Here is a 25,441-nt window from a genome sequence, read left to right as displayed (position 1 = left end):
TATACTATATTAATAATTTACCCTATTGGTGGTCTATAGCATTGCACCCCTAACTGCATGTTTTCCAGATCTCCTAGTTGGTGCACAGGTGTATTTAATACTGGCTGACACATATTAAAAGATCAACAGGGGGTGCTATTTATTTCATTTGTGATTCTGAGAAGAACATGCAGTAAAATTCTATTATTTTACAATTTCTATTGTGGTTATGGGCTGGGGAGGGGGGTTTCCAGGCAACCGGAACCCCCCCCCCCCCCCTGCATGTGCCTATGGTATTAATGGGTTGCAATCTTGTGCATTTGAATACAGTTACTCTGGACTGCAGGAGCAGAAGCTAGTGTCACACATATAAAGTGTATGTCTATATTTGGAGAGTTGTCACATGTCACATTTTATTTTGTCACTACAAATCAATTTATTCATAGGTACAGGTGACAATGAGCGGGGATAGAAAGTCATATTTTTATTCATGTCACTTGCTGAAAAGATCTACCGTCTGAATCCCACTTGTCTCCTAACCGCGTTTACTACAATCTTCTAGTAGCAGATGGTCATTTTAAAAAGCCCCTCTTTGTACAATGTAAAAGTAATGAATAGGCAAGATTTTCAGCCCATGGCTCTGCTGAGCGGGAAGTGTTATCATCTGGCACTACAGATTCCCTTAACAGCTTAGAGCTTTGTTAGAATGTTCTTCATAGTAACCCATTCCTGGCATCATTTCTGCTAGGTTCTAAAGACAGGAAATTGTTAATTAATGTGTTATATCCTTTTATAAAAGGTAACTGATCAAAAATAGAACCACGTGTTAACTCTTCGTGACTGGAGGGAGTTTGCACTATTATGATATAATTTTTATATTTTTTACATTTTCATTCTGCGTTGTCTTTTCCAGGAAAGTTTTTTTTTTATTTCTAGCTTAACTAAATTTTATTTATTTTTTTTATTTTATGAAGAAATAGGAGTTTATTGGGATAATGTTATTTTTATCTCATTATGTTATAAGCATCATTTAGGTAAAAATGGGCATAATCACAAATAAAATTAACACATTTTCTAAATTCTTACCATAATTACTTTTACACAATTAGTATAGTTTCCGAAAATGACCTTAAAATGTGATTCTCTAGCAAGGATTAAAGGTAGCAATAATATGAAATGCCATAACAATCTAAAGGTGCATGTCCACTAGCAGACTGTGAAACGACTGCACGATAATGACATTGTAATTACGATGTTGTAATCGTGCAATCGCTCAGTAATGTCGCGTACTGGATCCTCTAACCGGTTTCGCATCCAGATGGAAGCTTTATCAAACACTCTTTGATAAATCTTCCATCTTGATACGAAACCAGTTAGAGGCCTTTATACAGCTTTTGGACAATGAACATTTAAAGCATACTCCACATCTCTCCATGTGCCATACCAACAACAGACTTAGGGCCTGATTCAGACCCACTCGCGAGCGGCTGTCCGCTCGCAAGTGGGTCGATGTTCTGCACTGAGCATGCGCACGACGGAGGGAGCTCCGTCGTGCGCATGCGCCAGACGCGACGAGCGAAGGATTTTCCTTCGCTCGTAGTGTCTCTTCAAAGGGGGCGTGCTGTCGATGTTGACTGACAGCACGCCCCCTTTGGTGGGCGTGCCGGGGGCGTGCCTCCCTGACGGGGGCGTTCCCATGGGAATGCCTCCCGTCAGAAGCCGGCCCACTGACATCACTAGTGATGTCAGTGGGAGTGATTTTGGCTCTGATAGAGCCAAAATCACTCCGGAGCTTGCGGTTGAAAACCTCAACCGCAGGCTCCGGCTCGCAGTTTCGATGGTCGCGATATCGCGGCCATCAAACTGCACGCTCGTATAGGCTGTGGGTGGTGACCCACAGCTATACGAGCGTCCAGGAGGACGCTCCATTTTTATGGAGGGCGGCCCTCATTCAGAGCGTGCGCTCTGCTCAGAGCGTACGGCTCTGAATGAGGGCCTTAATTTGGAGGAGCGTACTGCACTGTAAGTGCTCTCTCTTACCTCCAGCCTCTGGTAAACTTGGAGACACGGAAGCTTACCTGAATGCCACCCAGCACGGTATCATCTATGTAAACAGCGACCCCAAGGGCTGTCACGAAGTTGATCCAACTACTGCCCGCAAAGCCGCCAGCACCAACGGAGATATAGTACTTTTTCTGCACACAGGAATATTACGGCTTGGCCTTGAGCTGCTACAAACTTTTGGAGCCCTGCATATAGAGGAGCAGTTATATTTAACCCGCTTGTGAGAGGACTGGGTGAGACTCTAAAATGTGGAGAGAATATTTGTAACTTTGTCCTATAAAGGATTTGGACATTGAACCTTAATCGTCATATATGTTCATCTAAGCATATTTTATATGTATTCGTTGATTCTAATAATTGCTGCTATATTTATGTTACTGTATCATTTTTATATTATAATTAATATTGTTACATAATTTGTCGTTTTGATCCGTTCTTTTCTGCCATATCCAATATATTTGGTTAAATTCATATTTTACTAGCTGGCGCTGGACTTTTTCTTTGTTTTGGATTTATATTCACTAGCAATAGTATTATTGAGCTTACACAGGCTCATTTGTCTTGCAGCTATACATATATTTATTATTATTTTTTATTAGCGCCTCCCTTTTCTTTCTCGTCAATTATGTAATTGATATATATAATCTCCCAGCGCTGTGCACTTTTTAGTACAGTTCTCCCTCAGGTACCATCACTCACATTTACATCATTTGAAGAACATTATATCAGGACTTTCACCCCTTTCTCTCTGCACGTTGCTGCCATCTATCGCCCACCTGGGCCACCCCAACAATGTCTGGAACAGTTTCCTGCCTGACTCCCTCACTTCCTATCCTCTGACATCTCCAACCTTCATCATGGGTGAGTTCAATATCCCTATTGACAGTCCACAATATCCTCATACCTCCAAACTACTCTCGCTAATCTCCTCTCTCGGCCTCTCCCAATGGACTGACTCCACTACTCATCAGGAGGGCCACTGTCTTGATCTTGTATTCACCAGACTATGCTCAGTTTCTGAATTCACTAACGCTCCTTTTCGTCTCTCATATCACAACCTTAGCACCTACACAGTCTCCTCCATTACATCAACCACAATTTCATAAAAATCAACCAAGCATCCTCAAACCCGCAGTAATAATAATGCTATTAATTTTCAACAACTAGCCACTATTCTCACCAATTTCTACAGTCACTTCTCCTGAGGCAGTTGTGTCACACCTGAACCAGACTCTAGAAATAGCCCTCGATGAAATACCTCCAGCTATCCATACACTCCACATAGCTTTAGTCGTCAACCGTGGCATTCTAAATTAACAAGACACCTACAAAAACTCTCATGCAAAGTAGAATGTCAGTGGTGTAAACCTCGTACTCCAAGTGATTTCCTCACATATAAGACTATCTACCACTCTTATCCTAATGCTCTGGACACTGGCAAACAAACATATTTCCAATCTGTCATCTCTGGCCAAGCCTCTAACCCCAGGCGACTTTTTAATACATTTAAATCTTACCCCTCTCTCACCTAACTCACCTGCTACCATCAGTGCACAAGATCTTGCTTCCTATTTTAAGAACAAGACTGATAATATCCGAAATGAAATGGTGGGCTCTTCCTCAGCCAGTGACCTGCTCAATTCCCTACCTGAACCCGCTGGCACACTCTCTTCATTTGATCCTGCAAATTAAGTATCTACACTCTTCTCATCCTCCTACTCTACTACCTCTCCTCTTGATCCTACGCCCTAACAAATCTGAAATACTCTGTCTCCTGTGCTCATCCCACCTTTAACTAAAACCTGTAATCTCTCTTTCTCTACTATATTATTTCATCACTCTTCAAGCATGCAGTGATTACTCCCATTCTGAAAAAAAATACATTTTGCTATTAACCAAACCACACCAACATAGATCTCTTCACTTATCTCAGAATATCTCCCAACCCGACATCTCCACTCTGCACAAGATCTGCGTCTCTCATCCACACGCATTACTTGTTCCCATTCACGGTTACAGGACTTTTTTTGGGCTGCACCCACTCTGTGGAATGCTCTGCCATGTACAATAAGACTTTTTGCTAGTCTCCAAACCTTCAAGTGTTCCCTAAAAACTCACCTCTTCAGACAAGTTTATCAGATTCCAGAACCACCCACATAACCGTCATAGCTTCCATGTCTTATTACATCCCCTCTCACAGTCCACACATAACCTCACATATTTTCTCTTTCTTAAGTTTCACATCCTTCCAACCCTAGGCCAACATTCCTGTGTGACTGGATCATACAGCCCACCAAGCCCCCTTGGTATCAATACTTACAGTGTTTGCCTATAGATTGTAAGCTTGCGAGCAGGGCCCTCTTACCTTAATGTCTGTCTGTTACTACCTTGTTTTGTTCTATTAATGTTCTTTCCAATTGTAAAGTGCAATGGAATATGCTGCGTTATATAAGAAACTGGTATGGTAATAAATAAATATATAATCCCACATAGCAGTGTATTTAGTCTCAAATCTTATCCTTACAAAGTATGTTTGAATGTATTCTGTCATGTTAACGGATATTACTGCTGAAAGCATTGTTTCCTCTTTGTACGTCCCTGGAAAACTACAAGACAGATGATAGATAAGGAAAAATTTCATTAGGAAAGTTGGATTTGACCTTGACTAAGAATGATGGCCCCAGCATTAATGTAATTTCCCAGGCTTGTCTATGTCTCAGCTTGTAACCAGTACAAGATGTGCAGTAGCTGCAGGAGTCATTAGAAATGGTCATTTAGAACATGAGTTCATCCAACAGGCAATATCTCATTCATCACAAGATAAGAATGAACCAATGCTATCTTCAGATTTTGAATGTTTAATGATTCTATTCCATATTTAAATTAAATATTTAACCCTTTAACTACAGGGCCGTTAAAGTTTAAAGAACAAGTAGAAAGTTACATTGCAAATTAACATTTAACAGACATCTGTGTTGCATGTTCCTATTTATAACAAATCACTTGATATACTCAAACTATTGTTCTACTATAGCTATAATAAACAGAATTTTCCTCTTTTTTAGTGTCATTTCTAAGTTAATGCTGTGCATGTATATAGCTCACTTGCCTATTTTCCCGGAAAGGTGCGGGAGACTCACAATTTTTTGGGTAATCCCCCGCACCCTTGGAAGAGTGGCCGGATCTACCGCTTCCCGCCCACTTCCTATTGAAGTGGGCAGGATGGGGAGATAATACCGGGAGTTGCCTGTCCGTAGGAAGGGGGCGGAGCTAAAATTATGCAAATCGCCATAGACTCACAATTCACAGCATTTTGCCATGAATTATGTGGGAGTCCTGCCCCGCCCCCTAAAGTGGGATGTGCATCTCCTCTCCAGGCTTCTCCCAGAGAGGAGACTTTAAAAGTAGGCAAGTATCCTATCTGAATGTTGCAAAAAAGTGCGTAAATGTCATGTCAGCTGACATGTATATCTTTAAAGCCCCAGTGGGATCGCTAGTGGCAATCAGAATCTGCAGCGCTGGATCTCACCAGGGTAAATATCAGGGTATTCCATGTCTACTGTCTAAATAGTTACATGCAGTTCAGAATAATTAAAATTAGTGCTGCTCCTGATAGTATCATGAAAGGCTAATTGCCAGAGCTCACAGCAGCCAAACTCACAAATGCAGTCTTGTTCAGTCTCAGCTCCTAGCTCACATATGCGGCAGTCTTTGCAGATTGGTTCTAAACGTTTTTACCCTCCAGTAAGGTCTTCTCACAGGTGTTATAAAATCCTGGCTGGGGTGCAGCATGCAGAACTAAACAGACACAGCGCTGATATGCTGGGAATGATCAGTTGTTCATCTCAAGTCTGCAGTGTAGGCAGGACTGCCATCAGAAATGGTGGGGCCCGGGACTGACAAAATAGGCAGGGCCCCCAGCCCCCCCCCCCTTTAAAACAGCAGAAATTATGTGGTATTAGTATTTAAAATGGTGTGTTAATAGTAATTATACTGTATCTGCCATTGATAATTGCATCTTTAATTTGACTAACCTTTCAATTTTAACACATCTGGCCCCCACTTGTCTCCAGTCCAGCCCCACAGCAAGTCCCAGCCCCAGACAGTGAGCCCCAGCCCAAGGCAGCCAGTACAAGCCCAGCCCCACGCAGCCAGTCTCAGCCCCACACTTACCTTCTACTTCTTATTGCTCTTCAGTCCTAATCACAGGTCGCGGTCCCTCTGTCCACTCGTGTCTCTATCAGCAGCGCAATGTCACGCGCGTCAGCCGCCGAGTCATCATCCCACTTGAAGGGGATCTATCCACTTCCCCCTTGTTGCAGGCTGGGAATCAGAGCGGGCGGTGGCAGCAGCAGGTAGAGCGCACAGGCGAGCAGGTGGCGAGCGTTCCCCCTTGATGGCAGTCCTTGCAGTTCCCTCCTGATGGTAGCCATGAGTGTGGTGGCAGGTGGGTTAGAGCAGGTGGGCCCCCCGAGTTTCGAGTCCCAGCAGTCCCCCCCGATGGTGGCCCTGAGTGTAGCGCTCTGTGCCTGTGAAATCAAATCAGTTGCTGCTTACTGCAAGTTCTGTATGTAGACCGGACTGTGCAGAGATAAATTGGGGTGTGCACGGCTATGTCTCCTTTGAGAATTTTTTCAGACGGATGGGTTCTGGCTTCTCCGTATAAAAGGATCCAATATTCAATTAGAACCTTCTTTAGTTGATTTAATTACTTACTCCTCATCTGTGTTTTTTTTTTTTTACAGATACTGTACCTTATTTAGTTATTTATTCATTCATTATATTTGAGAACTTTCACATGTGGAGTGCTCCATCTACCCAGATATTGTTGTAACTTTTTTATCTAGCTAAATATGCTGCATCTATTATATTATTTTGCATGTATATTATATTACACAGGTCTGCAAAATTTAAGGTATTGAAAGCTTTTTTAATAATACGTTTATATTCTTAATTATACTCTTGTGTACATCAAGAAATAGTATATTAAAAAAAATTACCACAACACCTTTAACTATAAGGGGGTTACATACATTTTTAAGAAAAAAACAAGAAGTTTAATTGGTTTTGACATATTTATTGTGAAATACGAAGAAGTGTAGATGATATCACTGTGTTTTTGTCTTAATTACATAATAAAATAACATAAAAACAAACAATAATAGAAACAAAACCATAATTATTTTAAAAAATCGTTAATATCTTGTTTTTTTGGTCTTCAAACTTAATTTTGTCGCTTTTTGCTTAGAAGCTTATTCCGTGTATCATCCAGCAATAGTCAGCTATCATGCCGACGTCCCAATGACCCTGGTATCTTCTTTCTACATCGGTAACGTCTTGGTGGAACCGTTCACCCTGTTCTTCACAGTAGTCTCCGAGATTATTTGAAAATGCTCTATATGGGAATTCAAAAAATGTACCTTAGTTTAAACTAATATTGCAGACAAGGTTTCTATAAGTAGCATTTCCCTGACAATTTCTTTGTAGTGTGGATCCTTGACATTGCCTAAATATTTTGAAATCACTTGTCTGAGTGGTGTGTACTGTATATATACTGTGTGCGTAGTGTGTACTGTGTGTGTATGTGGTGGTACAGTAGGCAGGAGTTAAAATGAGCCAGCACAGGGCAAAACTGTATTGCATCTGTTGTATTTGGTTCCACCTTCGCCAGCTCACCTTGTAGTTGTAGTTGTTGTGTGCAGGGCCGGACTGGCCATCGGGCATATCTGGCAAATGCCAGAAGGGCCGATGACCAGATGGGCCGGTCCGGCTGTGTAGAAGATCAGCTCAGCTGAGCAGATAATATGCTTTCCGATGCCCTGCTTAGCGGCACGGGAAAAGTGCTACTGCTTTCTGGTCACTCAATAGTCATTCCCATTGTGTTTATAACACAATCAGAGTGGCTGATCCCAGCCATCAGTCAGAACCATCCAGCTGCGCTGTTGGCCAGAAATCCCTTTAGAATCGCCCATTGTGGGCGGAGCCATAGAGCACTTCTGTTCTGCTCCGGCCAGAGAGCAGTAGCAATAACCCCCCCTGCGCCCCGATACATATCCGTCTGCGGGCATCAGTGAATAGCCCTGATCCCTGTTGCCTCATCTCAGATCCCAGCAAATCGCAGCAGTATGCCACAAGGGGGCGGGGCTTAATGGTGCAAGGTGCCCGCCCCCATCACCATCTGCAACCAGCTGCTTTAGCTGCATCAAAAAGTAAGTGTGAAATGAATCTGTGTGTGTGTACTGTGCTAGGGTGCACGTTTGTGCTGGTGTGTAGGATGTATAGTTAGTGTGATAGTGTTAGTGTAATGTGTGTATATTTATATATGGTGTACACCAGTGGTGTCAAACTCAGGCCCTCCAGCTGCAATGGAACTACACATCCCAGCATGCAGTGCCACAGTTTTGCTGTTTTGCTATTAGGGCATGCTAAAACTGTGGCAGGGCATGCTGGGATATGTAGACCCACAAATAAATATAAATATATATATATAAAAATATATGTGTATGTGTGTGAATATATTAATTTTTTATATATATATATATATATATATATATATACACATACAAACTATACATATATATACTAACTATACATCCTACATAGTGGGTTGGGGATGGCAATATTGGGGGCATGGGGGTAGTGCTGGGGGTAGGGAGGGGGTCAGGATAGCAGCTGGGGCAGTGCTGGGTATAGAGGAAGGGGTTTATCGTAGATAGCAGTGGTTACCTCTCGCCTGGTGGGAGCTCCCCGCCGGGTAATTGTTGTCCGCCTCCAGCTCCTTCCTGGCCCGTGCAGTGTCCAGCTCCCTGGCCCCCTACGCGCAGAGAACTGGGATGTAGGCATCAGGGATGGAGCTCAGGCAGCTAGAGGAGCCCGGCACCACCACAGCAAGGAAGATCCGCCTGCGCCGATGGAATCTGCAGAGTCAAGACGGAGAGCAGCATGCTGGCAGTCAGGGAGGGAAGGAGGTGGTCTCCGGTGGCAATTGGATAAGACGCTGCCAGTGGCGATTGGTTGAGAGATGCTGCTGGCACTGATTGGTTGCTGCAGATATAGCACACACACAGTTCGTCCTGCAGGCCCGCTCTCTCAATCAATTGCTGCTGGCAGTGTCTCCCAAACCAACTGCTGCTGGCAGTGTCTCCCAAACCAATCGCTGCTGGCAAAAAATTAAAGGGGCTTGGTCTCATGGGAAAAACTGTACCCATGACCCATACCCCATTTTTGTTACGCTGGATGCATGTCCAGTTCTCCGGGAGCTGCTGGCCATGCCCCCAGTCCCTCTCTCCAGTGAATAGATGCGGCACGTATGCACATGCGCACACCATTTATTCACCACTTACTCAAAGCAGCTACCATTCTTTTTTTTTTTTTCTTTTACTGAGGATAGAAATGGCTACTATGCAGATGTACACATAAACACAGCAGTCATCCATTGTCTCACACACACACACAGCAGTCACCCATTCTCTCTTAACACACACAGCAGTCAGACTTTGTCACACAACAGTTATCCATTGCCTCAAACACAACAGTCACTAATTGTCACACACACATCACACATTGTCAATATCATTTCACCATTGGCTGAACCAGTGTATCTTAGGTTAAAATTGTCCTTTACTTACACATACCAGAAGGGGCATCCAGTGTCCGCTCCCCCGCTACTGTATCTTCCCACTACAGCATAGCCAAGCAGCTTCATTCCTGTTCCTACTACAACACTGCATGCGCGCAGTCCAGTGTTCCCCATGTTTTAGTAGCAGCATCCAGCAGCTAATCACAAAGTTAAGTCAGGGTGGGCGGGGGAAATTCCGGGTATTGTGTAGCCAAAGACATAGTCGTACAGCTCTCCCTGCGCAGACGGCTTCAGGTCCAGGCATTGGCAGGCATGGTAATGTGGAGACACAGCAGCCATGGGAAGCAGGCAGCCAGCAGCACCCAGACTGGAAGCAGCCTCCCTGCTCCTCCAAGAGCAAGCAGTCCCAGCCAAGGAACACTGCCATCAAGAGGGTCTGTGTATGTGGATGCTGAATAAGGCATTTTCCTGGCTGAAAACCAGCCTGCCCTCCGAAACTGGACACCCTGTGCCTGGCCACGTGCGATTGGCGGCCCGGCACCAAATCCACACCTGCTAATGGCACACAGGGAAGTTGAGAGACTGCTGGAGGGACACAGGGGGAGTTGAGTTACTGGGGAGACACAAAGTGTAAGGGGCATTACTGTGTAGCATAATGTTATAAAGGGCACTATTATGTGACAATGTATTATAAGGGGCACTACTACTGCATGGCATAATTTGTAAAGAGCATCATTGTGTGTGGCATAATGTGTAATGGGCATTACTGTGTGTGGCATTATTGTGTGGCATAATGTATAAGGGGCACTACTGCTGTGTGGCATAATGTGTATAAGGAGTACTACTATGATGCATAACGTGAATGGTCTCTGGCATAATGTGAATGGGCTCTACTGTGTTATGTAATGTGAATAAGGGGCACTACTGTGTGGGGTAACGTGAATATGGGGCACTACTGTGTGATGTAAAGTCAATAAGGAACACTACTGTGCGGTGTAATGTGACAATGGGGCACTACTGTGAAGATTGATGTGGTGAAGGGCCACTACTGTGCTGTGTAATGTGATGAAGGGGTACTACTGTGCTGTGTAATTTGACTAAGGGACACTACTTTGTGGCACAATTTCAATTGGTGGTACTATTGTGTGGTCATGCCCCTTCCCAGTGAGACCACACCTGTGTTTTTTTGCGCACGCCTTTCGGCGAGCACTCTCTTTACCTCAATTTTTAATGGGGCACCAATGCTCTTTTGCACAGGGCACCAAAATGTATAGTTATGGCTCTTCTTTGGTGTGCACAGATGTGTCATCCTCTGTGTTCAGCACCCCTGCCCTCAAAAATTCCTACAGTGAACATTGTCTAATCCTCTATAACTGCTAAGCTAGGTCTTGGTCAATTGAGAAAATGCCTTCCCTGTTCTTTGTGTGTGACCTCCACCAATGAAGTGCCAGCTTTACTTAACAGAACCAACCAAATACCAAATGTCTGACTATGGCATATGTTTGAATCCCCTGCAGGATGAGCTCTGTAATGTGTGCATTTTAATACAGAGAATAATGTACACTTGTATGTTGCTGTAATATTAATTATATTTGTAAGAGCATAGACTAGGAAGTGGGAGGAGTCAGGAATAGTAAGGGGAGGAGTCTGTGCCAGGAACCACATGCTCACGTAAGGTGGGCTTGTGTGCTTTAAATGCCAGGGCCTATTTTTAGTCCCAGTCCGGCCCTGGTTGTGTGTGTGCAATATTCCTTTAGACAGGATGGGGTTTAGGCCCTTTGTAAATTTCAGCTCCAGGCCCATGTGGACCTTAATCTAGCAGTGGACGGGGGGGAAGTTTTATGACGAGAACTGAATTGCAACGTTCTATACAACCGACTGAATTCATTTAAGACAATGTTTTATAATAAATTTAGGCAGAATATTTCTTAAAGAATATGAAAAAAATTACATTCATAAATACACGTTTTGCAGAAAAACGTGATGTGATATGCAAAATCGGAGTCATTTTCGTGTTCAGAAGCCAAAAATCTACAAGTATCACAAAAATCTACAAGTATCACATAAATTCATTAAAAAAGCTTTTTCATCGCAGACCTGTGTTATTTGTAAATTACTTGTTATGTGCCTTTTTTGAATGCAGAAAATGGATGCCGGCGATCAGCAGTAAGTAATTAGGGTTAGGGGCAGGGGGGACTGGAGTCCCGGGCTTGGGGCCCCCGGGGTTGTTCTGGTTGGACCTTTCTCATGGCCTCACCACTTAATTCACATAGAATATTTTTATCACTTCTCTAATTGTTTGTATATTATTTATGTCATTTTAATTCTTTCACATTTCATTAACACTTATTGACTTATCCTTACACATCTATACTTTACACTTCACGATCACCATTTTTCCCCTTTTCATGTGATGCCCTGGGGATGGTCCTTGGCTGGAATTTTTTGGGGTGCCTTGCTTCTCGGACGTGAACCCCTTAATGTTAGGGACGCCAGTATAGAGGAGCCTTGACGATTGGCCTGGTGCTTATTTATATATTTGCAAATGTATGTAACTAATACTTCTGAATCTCTATTATCATGTAGGATTTAAGTATTTTTGATTTTGCTACAGTGTGCTGGAGGGCAAATCCCTTTTTTCTATACCCAGCACTACATAACGACGCCCACCTTACCTTACACATCCATAATGTTTATCAAGACTGCAAAACTATCAGTACAATCGGATACCATCGCAGCCTCACGCACAAGTCCTGACCTTACTCAGAAATTGCCAACAACCACGCACGCTATCAGGCCTCAGGCTGCATAGGCCATCGCAGTGGATAATTTATGCACGCCCATGCAACGCGTTGAAACGCTCTGGCATGCCTGCGTTCGTCTGACCACCCCCCCTTCACCACCCACAAATGGTACTTCCTGGCAATCACTCTGCGAAGGGTCTACGTAGTCACTGTGATGACTGTCCCGATCACAATGGCTAGTTCGCGCACATGCACTGCGATGCATACACATGTGCAGTATGCGGCAATCGGCCGATTGCGTGCATAATCACAGTTGTGTACGGTACGATAGTGAATCAGGCCCAATGTGTGTTTCTTGTTAATGTGGGTGTTTTTTTTACCCTGTGGGGGACAATGTGTGTAGAAATTTTAACATTTTTACTTAGATTGACTCCTTTGTATAAGAGAAAATTCAGTTAAGGATTTTCAAGGATGTATGATATTTAACAGAGGAAAATTGTCTTTTAACCAGACAGAAAACAGGTGAATATGTTTTAAAAGCTGTTGATTTGTATCAAGACAAATTGTACATAACTGATTCCATTCCAGATTGTCCTCGTATACAAGATGGTTGCTGGTTAGATCATTGTTTGGAATCGGTATGAAATACCTACAGTCATGATCCTGGCGGTCAGAATCCCGACAGGGTTAATATACCAACACTTGTTGGTCAGTAGGCTAATTCTCCCCATCTCCCTACCCTAACCCTCCTTCTTTGGTACCTAACCATAACTACCCCCTCGCTGCACCCTAAACCTCCCCCTAGTGTAGGGGTGGGGAACCTTTTTTCTGCTGAGGGCCATTTTGATATATAGAACATTGTTCGCGGGCCTGGTGCAGGCCATGCCCCTCCATCTGATGTCACAAGGAGGTGGAGCCACAATCGCCAGTGATTACAGCACTTCGGGGAGCTGTAAGGGCAGCGGTGTGACCATCTGAAGTATTCTAAGGACACTCCAGGTGGCACTGCTGCATAGATTCAGGCTGCAGTGTGCCATTCTAGACACCCTGCTAGCCAGATGACGAAAAAACTCAGAGGGCCAGACCAAATGATTCCGAGGGCCTTATACGGCCCCCGGGCCAAAGGTTCCCTATCCCTGCCCTAGTGCCTAACCCCTAAACTTAACCCTCCCCCCAACCCCGTTACTTACCTTCGACATCCTGGCGGTCGGGATGCCGACGCCGGGATTCTGACTGGCGTCTGCATCCCAACCGCCGATGTGCCCAACGATTCCCATTTATTCGATTTTTGAGTATCCTGGTACAAGATCCTGATTCTAATCTGATTCCAGATCACAGTTATGAGATTTTGTATGAGTTCCATTTCTGGGTGATTCTAGATAAATCAACAGATTTGGAGACGTTATGTCCAATTCTGAATCTGCAATGCATAGACTAGACTAGAGTGTGTCTGTGTGGCAGAGCCACCAGCTATGGGCGGATTTCAATTGTTTCCAGACCCCTTCGCTCCTGACGGAGCTATTCAATTGATACTCCTGCTGCCGGCGCACAATTTCACCTCAAAAAGTGACCCGTTTGGGCACCCAAACTGCACTTTTCGCGATCATGCCCAGCACTTTGGTCGGAGGTAGCCGTTTTACGTGGCTAAACCCGACCCCTATGGGCATGATCAGAGCGATAATTGAATAGCGCCCCGCAATCTCGTAACTTTATATGGGAGATCGGGCAATGTAAAACAATTGAATTCCGCCCTATGAGTCTAAGTTAATAGCAATAGATTTTGAAAAGAGGAAGTTAAATCTGTGTCTTAGAAAGAAAAAGTTGTAGTTTTAAAAATTAAAGGGACAGTGTTCTAATCCAGTGTTCCATTATTTGAGAGTTGTTTTTGAACATTTGAATAGTTGGCCTAATTCCGACCCGCTCACGAGCGCTGAGCGCTTGCAAGTGGGTCAATGTTGGCCCAGTGCGCACGACGGAGGCGGGCAAACCGTCGCTCCGGGTCTCGCACCAAAGGGGGCGTGCTGTCGATGTTGAGTGACAGCACGCCCCCTCTGGTGGGTGTGCCGGGGGTGTGGCTGCCCAGACGGAGGCGTTTCCATGGGAATGCCTACCGTCTGGGGCCGGCCCCACTGACATCACAAGTGATGTCAGTGGGAGTGCCTTCAGCTCTGATAGAGCCGAAAGCACTCCAGGGCTTGCGGCAAAGTGACCTTACCACAAGGGTCTCATCGCAAGTCCGATGGTCACGATGGTCTTGACCATCGTGACCATCTTCCTGGCCGTCACCCATAGCTATACGAGCGGCCAGGAGGCCGCTCTAAAAATGAAGAAGGCCAGCCCTGATTCAGAGCGAGTGCTCTGTCAGAGCGTCTGGCTCTGAATCAGGGCCAGTGTGTCTAGTTTCAGATAAAATGTTTGCGATGAAGTGACCTTCAATTATTTCCAAAGAAACAAAGGTTGACATTAGTTCTCTGGTGTTCTGCCAGCACTGGTTTCTAATATTTGGTTAGTTTAGGGAAAAAAGGGATAAAAGAGAAGAGACATTTATGTTTTATTTTGTGTCAGAGTTTTCAAGGAGAAAAGTGTTTAGTAAATAGACAATACTTATTTAGGTTGTGATTGAGCGGCTCAACTTTGGTTTATGTAGACTACCATAATACCTTCACACCAGACATGGTGTCAGAGAAGTTTGGCATCTGAAGGCATCTCCGCAGGGACTGAAGATTAACCCTTGCAATTGGTTTCAAAGTGCTGGATTGTTGGTAAAGGCTTGTTGACAAGAGGTTGCTCTATGGGGTATAAAAAAATTTTTTTTAGATAATGGGTGCACAATAAAAATAGGCAGTGCAGCAAGAAGTAGAAATACCATAGAATAGACACCCACTATTCAGAGAAACATGTAAATACAATGGATGTAAATCAACTTCTAGCGCTCACCTATTCACAAGTGCACATTAGTGATATAACAATGACAACAATAATCACCATAAATAGGTTCCACTTGATAATAAATATTGTAGCCTTTAATAACTTTTATAGAAGTGAACTCTCTTATCCTCCAATGAGTTGTACGCTGACCACAGCAACCAAAATGCAGGAGGAAAGAAAAACAAACATAGTATAGATCAAACTAAAACATATACATTTTAATGATGAAATACACTCACAAAGTGTAGGGCAAATCAGGCATTAAGAATCCATAAAAATGGCACAGCAGCAGCACTGAGGCAGGCTCTCTCCTGGTAGTCCTCTAGATGGTAGAAAGGAAAGCTGTAAAGTATTTTTTAAATTTAAGTGAGTATAGTGAAAAAACTAAATCTTTTTTATTGGATAGTATTACATTTATTTTATCCAATAATTATTTTTATTTTTGTGGCGTTTTTTATCTACAGGTCGTCGGAACTGCCATGGGCACCAGGTTTGCCCCCAGTTACGCCAATTTGTTTATGGCGTACTGGGAGGATCACCACATCTGGATTGGTGGTGAGCTGGGGGCGGGCCTGGTGTCATGGCAGCGCTATATGGGGAGGTGGTGAGGAAACTCTTTTAGAATTTTGTAATGAATTAAATACTAATACATTCTCTATAAAGTTTACAATCGCACACAGCACTTTAGAAGTTTCCTTTTTAGATCTCTTAATCCATATAAAAGATGGAGTAATTAATACTAAAACGTATAGGAAGTCTACCGACTCTAATGGGTTTATCGAGAAGACCAGCAAAACACCATCCAAATTGGCTGGAAGGAATCCCTTTCAGACAGTTCCTATGGATTAAAAGGAACTGTACCGAAGAGAGGATATGTCAGCAACAACTCGATTATTTATCGGATCGTTTTAGAGCAAAGGGATACTCAGAGGGACTTCTAGAAAAGGCGAGAGAAAAAATAGGAACGCTGCAGAGAGCAGATCTAATTAAAGAGAAAAAGAAAAGGCTAGCTTAAAAGCAGATTTCCAGTGGGCATTTATAACGCAATATAACTCATCCTTTAAAGAGATAGAGAAAGTCATAAAGAAAAATTGGGACATACTTAAACAAGACCCAATTATTGGTGATACTATACTGGAAAGACCAAAATGTAATTATACGAAGGCACCTTTTTTAAAAGAGAAATTAGTAGGGAGTAGTATAGAGCCTGAAAAAAGACAAAGTAGAAGAACAAAGGGTTTCCACCGCTGTGGAAGTTGCCTGATGTGTAAAACAGTAAGGTCTAGTGAAAAGAAAATCACTGATTTTACAGTTAATGGTGTCAAACATCCCATTAATGGATTTATAACATAAAAGTTATTAAAGACTACAAGGTTTATTATCAAGTGGAACTATTTATGGTGATTATTGTTCTCATTGTTATATCACTAATGTGCACTTGTGAATAGGTGAGCGCTAGAAGTTGATTTACATCCATTGTATTTACTATGGGGTATAAACAAATGCTGGTGGCAATGGCCTGATGGTGTACAGGAAGTATTGTCTATTGAAAGTATAAAAGGATAGTTATATCCTCTTTATTTCCTTATACCGGTGGTTCCCAATCACGGTCCTCAAGGCTCCCCAACAGTTCATGTTTTAGAGATCTCCATGGTTGAGCACAGGTGACTTAATTAGTATCTCAGCCAATTTGATTTAATCACCTGTGCTTAACCATGGTTATCACTAAAACTTGTACTGTTGGGGGGCCTTGAGGACCACATTTGGGAACCTCTGCCTTACACTGTTCCTTGGTTTTTGTAACTAACTCGCTCTTACTTTATAAATCTTTGCCAACAATCGTACTAATTGTACATTAGTATGGGGATATGCAAATTATGGTATTCATCAAATTCCAAAAATTATGTATTTTCGGAATTTGATGGCGCTACTATTCGCCACTGTGAGGTGGCGAATAGCAGGAAACACTTCCTCTGGTCTCTCCTCTGGCTCCGTCTGCTATGCTGACATTGTGTTCTCCCAGCAGAACACAATAAAGTTTAGAAGAAAAAAAAACTGTTTTTTTTTTCTCTAAACAGTACTGTGTTCTGCTGGGAGAACACGTGACAGCATTGCAGACAGAGCCGGAGGCTGCTGCACGGGCAGGTAAGTGCTGGACGGGGGGGAGGTGCTCGGGGGGGAGCGGGAGGGGGCAGGTGAGCAGAGGGGGGGACACAAAAATACCGCATCTGTAGGCAGTGCTGCGCATGCGCTGGTTTTACAGATGTAACAGCGCATGCGTAGCACTGTTTCCAGCTGCGGTAAGTTAGAGTAGATAGGGAAAAGTATCTATTTCCTGAAAAGCTGTCATTGCAAAAATGACAGCTGTTCGGAATAGTTATGGAGAGGAGGAATGATGAATTCCTCCGGTAATTAGGTAGAACTCCATGCGAGAAAGTTTAGGTATGATGAATAGGCCCCAATGCCTGTTTTAGCTGCCATGTGTTGTTATAATCCTGTCCGAGAAAATAGCAGTCCCTCAATTACAGACACAATGACAATGCAGGGCTCCATAAACACAGACAACTTTAGCTTGAAACAGGGCAGTGTTAATGATGATCAACTGGATACTGCCACTGTCGGGCTATAATGTCATATCTCCACTCCAGCTGGCTCACCGGATATGACTAGTGGATGGACAAGTGTAGAACCTACAACACAAGTTCTCAAACTCGGTCCTCAGGACCCCAAACAGTGCATGTTTTCCAGGTCTTCTCACAGAATCACAAGTGAAATAATTAGCTCCCACTGTGGATCTTTTAAAATGTGTCAGTGAGTAATATATACACCTGTGCACCTGTTGGGTGACCTGGAAAACGTGACCTGTGTGGGGTCCTAAGGACCGAGTTTGAGAACCACTGACCTACAAACATACTGGAGGAAGGTGCTAAGGAGCAGTGGCGTAACTAGGGCAAGGTCGGTGGGGCTTGTGCTTTGGATGCCGTGGGATCGGCGTCGCCGGCCATGGTACAGGTCCGCCCTAATCAGTCAATGTAGTGCGGTCCGCACTACACAGTAACACACACATAGTCAACAGTGCTGGGTAGTATACTCACACTACCCGGCGGCGATGTGTTTCAGCAGCCAATGAGAGTCAGACAGACTCTCATTGGCTGCTGCACCTACTGCCAAAGCCGGTCTGGAGCTCACTCAAGAGTTTCACCTTATGGCTCCTGCAGTGGGTGATGGGAGAGACATCATGACATCTCTCCCATAGTACCAAGCGGGAGGACGGAGGAGCAGACAGTGACGGGCGCGGCAGGAGCAGGGATTTTGGTAAGTCAGTGTTATGCACTACTGGCTGGGGGCACTGTATCACTACTGGGGGCACTGAATGGGGAGGACCACTACGGGGGGCCCTGTATAAGGGGCACTGCATAAGGGGGATCACTACTGGGGGCACTGCATAGGGGGAATCACTACTGGGAGCCTGCATAAGGGGGACCACTACTGGGGGAACTGCTACTGGGGACATTGCATAAGGGACACTACTACAGTGGGCATTGCAAGAGGGGCACTACTACTTGAGGCATTAAGGTGCATATGGAATGGAAAGGAATGTTCCCAGAGTGACGAGAAAGGGGTGTGTCATCTTGACACACACCATTTTTCAGTGCCCATGCCCTTTGTGACATGTGACCATGCCCATTTTTCAGCATGCACATAGGGGGGGCTCCATTTTTCATCTTGTCCTGGGCTCCAAATACCCTAGTTACGCCACTGGCTAGGAAACAGAGAAAGAAAAGTGAGGAACAAGAACAGGCAGGGAGAGTCCCTGAAATAGTAGCAATCTCCATGATTGCACCTAACCCCCATTGTGTAGCTGTTATATACTTGGGGGAAAAAATAAATCAGATACATATACATTCAAATGAGATCATCAGGGCCATTTCCCTGCATTGGTTATAAGGCACATTGATCCCTATGGCTACATGCATTTTCATGTAAGGTTTCTCATGGCCACTTATATGGAACCACTTGCAAAACACAATACATGAGCAGGCCCAGAAAAATATCAGTGTGTTTTCATCAACTGGTAAATCTTATTAACTACTTTGGGGCTTGGTACATTTTATGGCACGCCTCTCATATCTAGCAGTACACATCCACTTTACCGCCACGCTCATGGGTGCTGCTGCTTTCACAATCTCCCTGAAATGCTTTTGAAAAGTAGGCCAGTATATATTAAACCCCTTGAGAACTGTAACTATGGGTGGTCAGGAGACAAAAAGAAACGAGAACCAGCAGAGTACAGACGTCCATGGCACATTACTGTCCAAAGTCTAGATCAGGCACAATGAGCGGTCCTCCAGCTGTTGTTGAATTACAAATCCCAGCATCCATTGCAACATTTTTAGCATGGCCAAATAGCAAAACTGTGGAAGGGCATGCTGGGATGTGTATTGGGGGGCTGCTTATTACCCAACCCTAGTCTAGATATATCACTCAGAAGTATCCTCTGTACAAGAGAGAGGCACAGGGATATGTACCCTATCAGAATAAGGTGTATGTGATATACCAACCTGTGTACACAGACCACTTGCTGCAATTGGTCAGAGCAGTCTTTACTAGCTGCATCTCTAATTACTGTACCTTAGATGGGTGCCAGAGAAAAGGATAGTAACAAAATATGAATTCCCAATGGGAACAATTTTGTAAAGTAGTATTAGAATTGTTCCCACCCAAATCTGACTGGCCAAAATAGCTGACAATATGGCAATCCCTTACAGGAGAGACTGAGAATAATTACCACTATCGATTCACCCAAATGGCACATCAGCATAGCGGAGTGAAAGATTTAGGTAAAAAGGAGGATTTCAGAGCACTGTTAGTGGCTGTAGATGGACAGAAAACACAGATTAGAGACTGTCACAATTTCCTTCCAACTTGGAAGATGAAATCCTTGGAGGTGGTCTTGGAAATGGCTGAACATCATGAGGCTAACATTGAGACAAAGACAGAAGTGCAGCAGTTGGGAAAAAGCTAATGCATATGCCAATTAGCCACTAATAGAAATAAAAAAAATAAAAGATATAACTCCATAATTTACCCACATACAGAAACGTCAAATCTAGATTATGCTACACTTGTAGGGAGCAGGGGCATTACTCTCAGAACTGCAATAAGCACAGACTAACACCTCCTCACATTGAGGGAGACTTAAGTACCCAGCCTTACGAGACTTGTTAACTCCCATTTTCCTATGATCCCTCTTGATAAAGAAGGAACTCAGAATCCTTTACTAATAGATACAGGAGCTGCCAGATCACTCATTGGGTGTGTGGCTCCATTTTCCCGTTTCAGGAAGCACGGTCACTGCTATCAGAATAGTGAGCAAAGAGCATGATTCAGGCCCACATGCAGTTCTCCATTGGTTGCAAATGACCAATGTTTATGGGACTGTGCATGAGCACAAGTGCTGTGATGCCACTGTGACAACGGTGGCAGAACCCTAGCCGCCGCAGCCTGATTGACAGGCTGCAGTCGTTTGGGGAAGGAGAATGGAGTCTATTCCCCAAAATGGAGTCGTATCGCCTCCATTTTGTGACTGTCAAGGTCGGGGTCTGCATCTTCCAATGCAAATTTCCTGGCATACAGAGGAGCAGTTTGTTGCCCATTCTGAGTAAATTTAGGCCTACTCAGATGGGTGATGACTGCAACCATCACGACCGTTTGTTGCGATGGTGATCCGATCCTGCATCTTTGGACACAGCACTGCTGCATTAGCTTATGTTAGCATCGCTGCTGCATCCAAAGACTAACAGCGTCAACTGTAAATCAAGTCCAATCCAAACCACTACCAGCATGATTGCTGCACACATCGTTGTGTCTGGGTTTCTAAGTAGACACATGACAGCAACAGGTTGGAACCTGTGACTCCATGAGGACAAGTCTAAAAATGCTGTCGGCACTGGTAGTTTGTCCCCAACCCCCACACATGTAATAGAAGATAGAGGTTGGTAGCATGGAGCCGGGTGGTGAACGCAGGGTGCCTTTCCAAAAGCTTGTTACAGGTGCCACTGAGTCAGTGATGGTGTTGCCTCCTCCTCCTTGTGCCCTTGGCGGCAGCACCGGTCGCAAAGCCCTGCTGCAGCAGCACAAACAAGCAGAACAAATGAACTGGACTTCTAAGATTCCTGAGAGGCCTGGTACAAGTGTCTCCCTTGTGTTGGAAATTGTGTGCAGGTGTTGATACTGCAGAGTTATATAGGCACACACTAGCGAATGAGTCAATGAACAGCCCAGTAACTTAACCAGTGTTTTACGGTTTATTGAAAGATAACAGGTACAGCCGCACTCACTGTTACATGTACACTGGTAATGGAGCGAAGCTTGAGCAGAGCGGGGTCCTATGTAGTGGTGCAGGGCTGCTGAAACAACTTTATGCAGGTATACACTGGAGTCTCTCTGGAGCTAAGTGGAAGACATGTCTTCCACTGTGACACTCTCCTAAACTACTAAAATGTAGGGATGGCCATCGACCATCAATGTTTACAAAACATCGATGGTGGCCACCCGATGTTAAATAGTTTTGTCATCGATGGCTGAGAACCAATTTTTTTTTTAAATATCAGTGTGACTTTTGAGGGTAACACAAGCTATGCTTATAATTATCTGCTAATTTCAAAGCTGAAGATTGAGTCAGCTTATGTAGGATAAATGTTTTGCGGAATTGTGGTCTGTTATTTACCAATTTTCTTTGTCCTCTTCTTCAAAAGTGATACAATCATTTCTCGTATTCTGAAATGTTACCGTTCACTTCAGTAACAAACAACGTAACCAAATATAATACAACTGATTGAGTAAATCTAAATGTAAGATTGCAAGCTTCATGTTGATAAAACTCATCCGTTGGGATTTGTAGTCCATGTAACATATAATGAAACAAAATGACCATTAATTGTATGAAACTAGATGCAGCCATCAGAGGATTTAAAAGCTCCTCATCCCATATCTGGTATAATACGCTTGCCTGAAACACTGTAAGGGTACATGTATAATGGCATTTATTTACCTCATGTTGCCACTCTTTTTTTTAACCTGAGTTATTGAGTAGCACAGAGAACAGCTTGCGTCATTCTTTTCCATCTGTGCTCCGTCGAGCAGCCACCATGCTTTGCCCGAGTAGCCATGTGACTGGCCCTTGCAGCCAGCATACAGTAGTAATCTACAAAGGTTTGTTTGAGCTGCAGAGTAATTGTTAAATATAATGCAGCCCAAGCAGAGGGGCAGTACGTTCTGACTGACTATGTGCATGCAGCTTTAAAGTGACTGATCCTTTGCAAACTATCTTAGAAATGATTAAATAGTGATACAAACTGGTATAGTCTATGTTGTACTAGTTTTAGAAAAATGAATGGTTTTCTTGTTTGTGGTGGGTTACCTCAGAGTACAAATCTGTACCTAGGTTAGTAAATCACATCATCTTTGATCTTTCAAGTTCAGTTCTCAACACATTCCTGAAAATTGTCACTATTCTTACTCTAATCTCTTGCACCCTTTCTCCAATAAATGTCATAGGGTCATTCAGTGAACAATCTGAGTAATGAAGAGATACAGTATTCAGTCAGAATAGCAGGAGACAGCCAATGTGACATTAAATAGGCAACTCATGTAAAGACATCTACAATATCCTAGATATAATGTTCCCGAAACTTTAGACATGTTTGAGAGGATGTCAGACTGCTTTCATTTATATATTATAGCGATACAAGAGATCATTGAAGAAAAACTGCAGTAACATCTAACCCACTTCAACTAATCCCAACAGTGAGTTTCAGTTGGCAGATTATATTACTTTCATTCATACACAGACGCACATCATGTTAATTTTCTTGTCGTCAATCAGAGTGTTCTTCAAAATTTAATGTATAAAACTCTTACATTTTTCATTACATGTGGTGATATTTGAAAGCAATGTCTAGCACGGAACTGGAAAGCTGTATATTCTGAATAAAAAAAACCCCACGTAAATAAAATATAAAACTACGCAGTTCATCCCAAATGTCATCAGGTCTGCAGCAGTACACTCCATAATGGCTATTCTTATATAATGGTTAATGTATTAGTCAAAGTACCTTAAATATATTACATTTCAGTTTATTTGGATTTTAGTGTGTGGAATAAGTGTCAAGAACTTCATTCAAACCCTGGCCTCATATATAGTTTAATAATTAATTTTGTCATATAAATATACAACAAATACAATATATAGATGTGTGAAAATATTTTAATTTAAAACAGTTTGCAGATCTCTTCCAGAGTAACACTTTCCAAGTATTTAAATGCAAATAATAATGAATACTACAACACAACTGTGCTAGACAATGCTGTGCCATAGGATCAGTTCTACCCCTTAAAAGTTGCATAATACATCATTGCTGCCAGGGCAGGCAAATTCAGGTGCCTTCTGGTCACCTGAGAGCTGTATAATAAAATGTGCGGACAATGGGCTGACTTCACCAAACAGGAAATCCCCATGAAGCTAGCCATGCTAAGGAGAGAAGTCATGCCTAGGAAATCTAGAATACAGTACATGTTTATCCATGGAGTAACCAATGTCAGCTCACTCACTGCATTCTACCTGTCAGGGAGAAATAGTATCATATAGACATTCTGAAAAAGTCAACCCTTTAAATACTGAACAAATCAAGACATTACAGCTTTTCCCATTTATTGTGTTGTAAAGTTCCATTATATAAATGTATTGACATTACTTACATCTTGATATTGCTACTATTTCGAGCACAGAGGTCTGTATTACATTGTGTTAAAGTACCAGTCCAACAACTGGCAACCTCTTAAAAAGTAAGGCAAGAGCACACAACTGTGAGTGCAAACAGTATTTGGTATTCCACAGCCCAACGTTCTAGTGGTTATATCTCACGTAAGCCAACACTAGAATTACAGGTCATCTGAAAAAATAAATTCTTAGGTCTGATGACCCTTCGAGTCAGGTTGGTATATACACTCAGCCCTTGTGTCTAAGCATTGTTATCAGACATGCCATTTAGCAGCACAGATGGTGTAATGGTAGCATTACTGCCTCACAGCACTGAGGTCGTTGGTTCGATACCCACTACGGCCCTAACTGTGTGGAGTTTGTATATTCTCCCTGTGCTTGCGTGGGTTTCCTCCGGGTTCTCCGGTTTCCTCCCACACTCCAAAAATATACTGGTAGGTTAATTGGCTCCTAACAAAATTACCCCTATTGTGTGTATGTGCGTGTGCATGTGGTAGGGAATATAGATTGTAAGCTCCACTGGGGCAGGGACTGATGTGAATGGCCGAATATTCTCTGTAAAAGCGCTGCGGAATATGTGTGCGCTATATAAATAACTGGTAATAAATAATAAATAAATAAATTTATGTGCCGAGCTTTGTCCTGATAAGGAAACATTATAATGGTGTATGAAACTGAGGTTAGAGCAGACAGAGAAACAGGATTATATACTGGGATCCAGAGTTCCCCAAGAGATAAATCATTGCAGTTCTCAGCTCTTGGAGACCTTCAGGTGTCAGTGCTATTCTATGTGGGAACAATGATTAGATTATGCTTTATGTGACTGCCAGAGAAATCCATCAAAAGATATAACAATTCTTTACAATGTATACACAAATCAGGAATATTTCACATACACACATTTCTACCATTTGTAACAATATCTTGCACACACATCAATTTCTGCACAAATGACCATATACTTCACATATTACATCAGCCTAGTGTTAACCTCTTGGCTATGATATGGGTGCTCAAAGGTACAACTAATAAACTCTGGGTCTGATTCAGAGCCGGACGCTATATGCGGACGCTCATTCAGAAAAAGGGGCTGGCTATTTAAATTGAGCGCTCGCTCTTTGCGGTCTGTTGACGCCTCTATGTCTGAACGAGCGAACGAAACATGCGCTCGCTATTTGGAAAAAAACGCCCCCTGGCCGCTCGCATCATACGTCATCTCCGCTATTTATTAGATTAATCGAGTACATTGAACGGCATATGAACTGCTCGCTATTCTTGTGGTAGCATTTTCCTACCGCAATCATGCGAGCAGTTCAGGCAAAAAGACAAGTGACGTGGTCGATGACGCTGCTTTGTTAATTATGC

Source organism: Taudactylus pleione, unplaced genomic scaffold (assembly GCF_031769625.1).
Source record: "Taudactylus pleione unplaced genomic scaffold, aTauple2 ptg000037l, whole genome shotgun sequence".
NCBI classification, from domain to species: domain Eukaryota; kingdom Metazoa; phylum Chordata; class Amphibia; order Anura; family Myobatrachidae; genus Taudactylus; species Taudactylus pleione.
Note: the sequence above shows the minus strand (reverse complement) of the source record.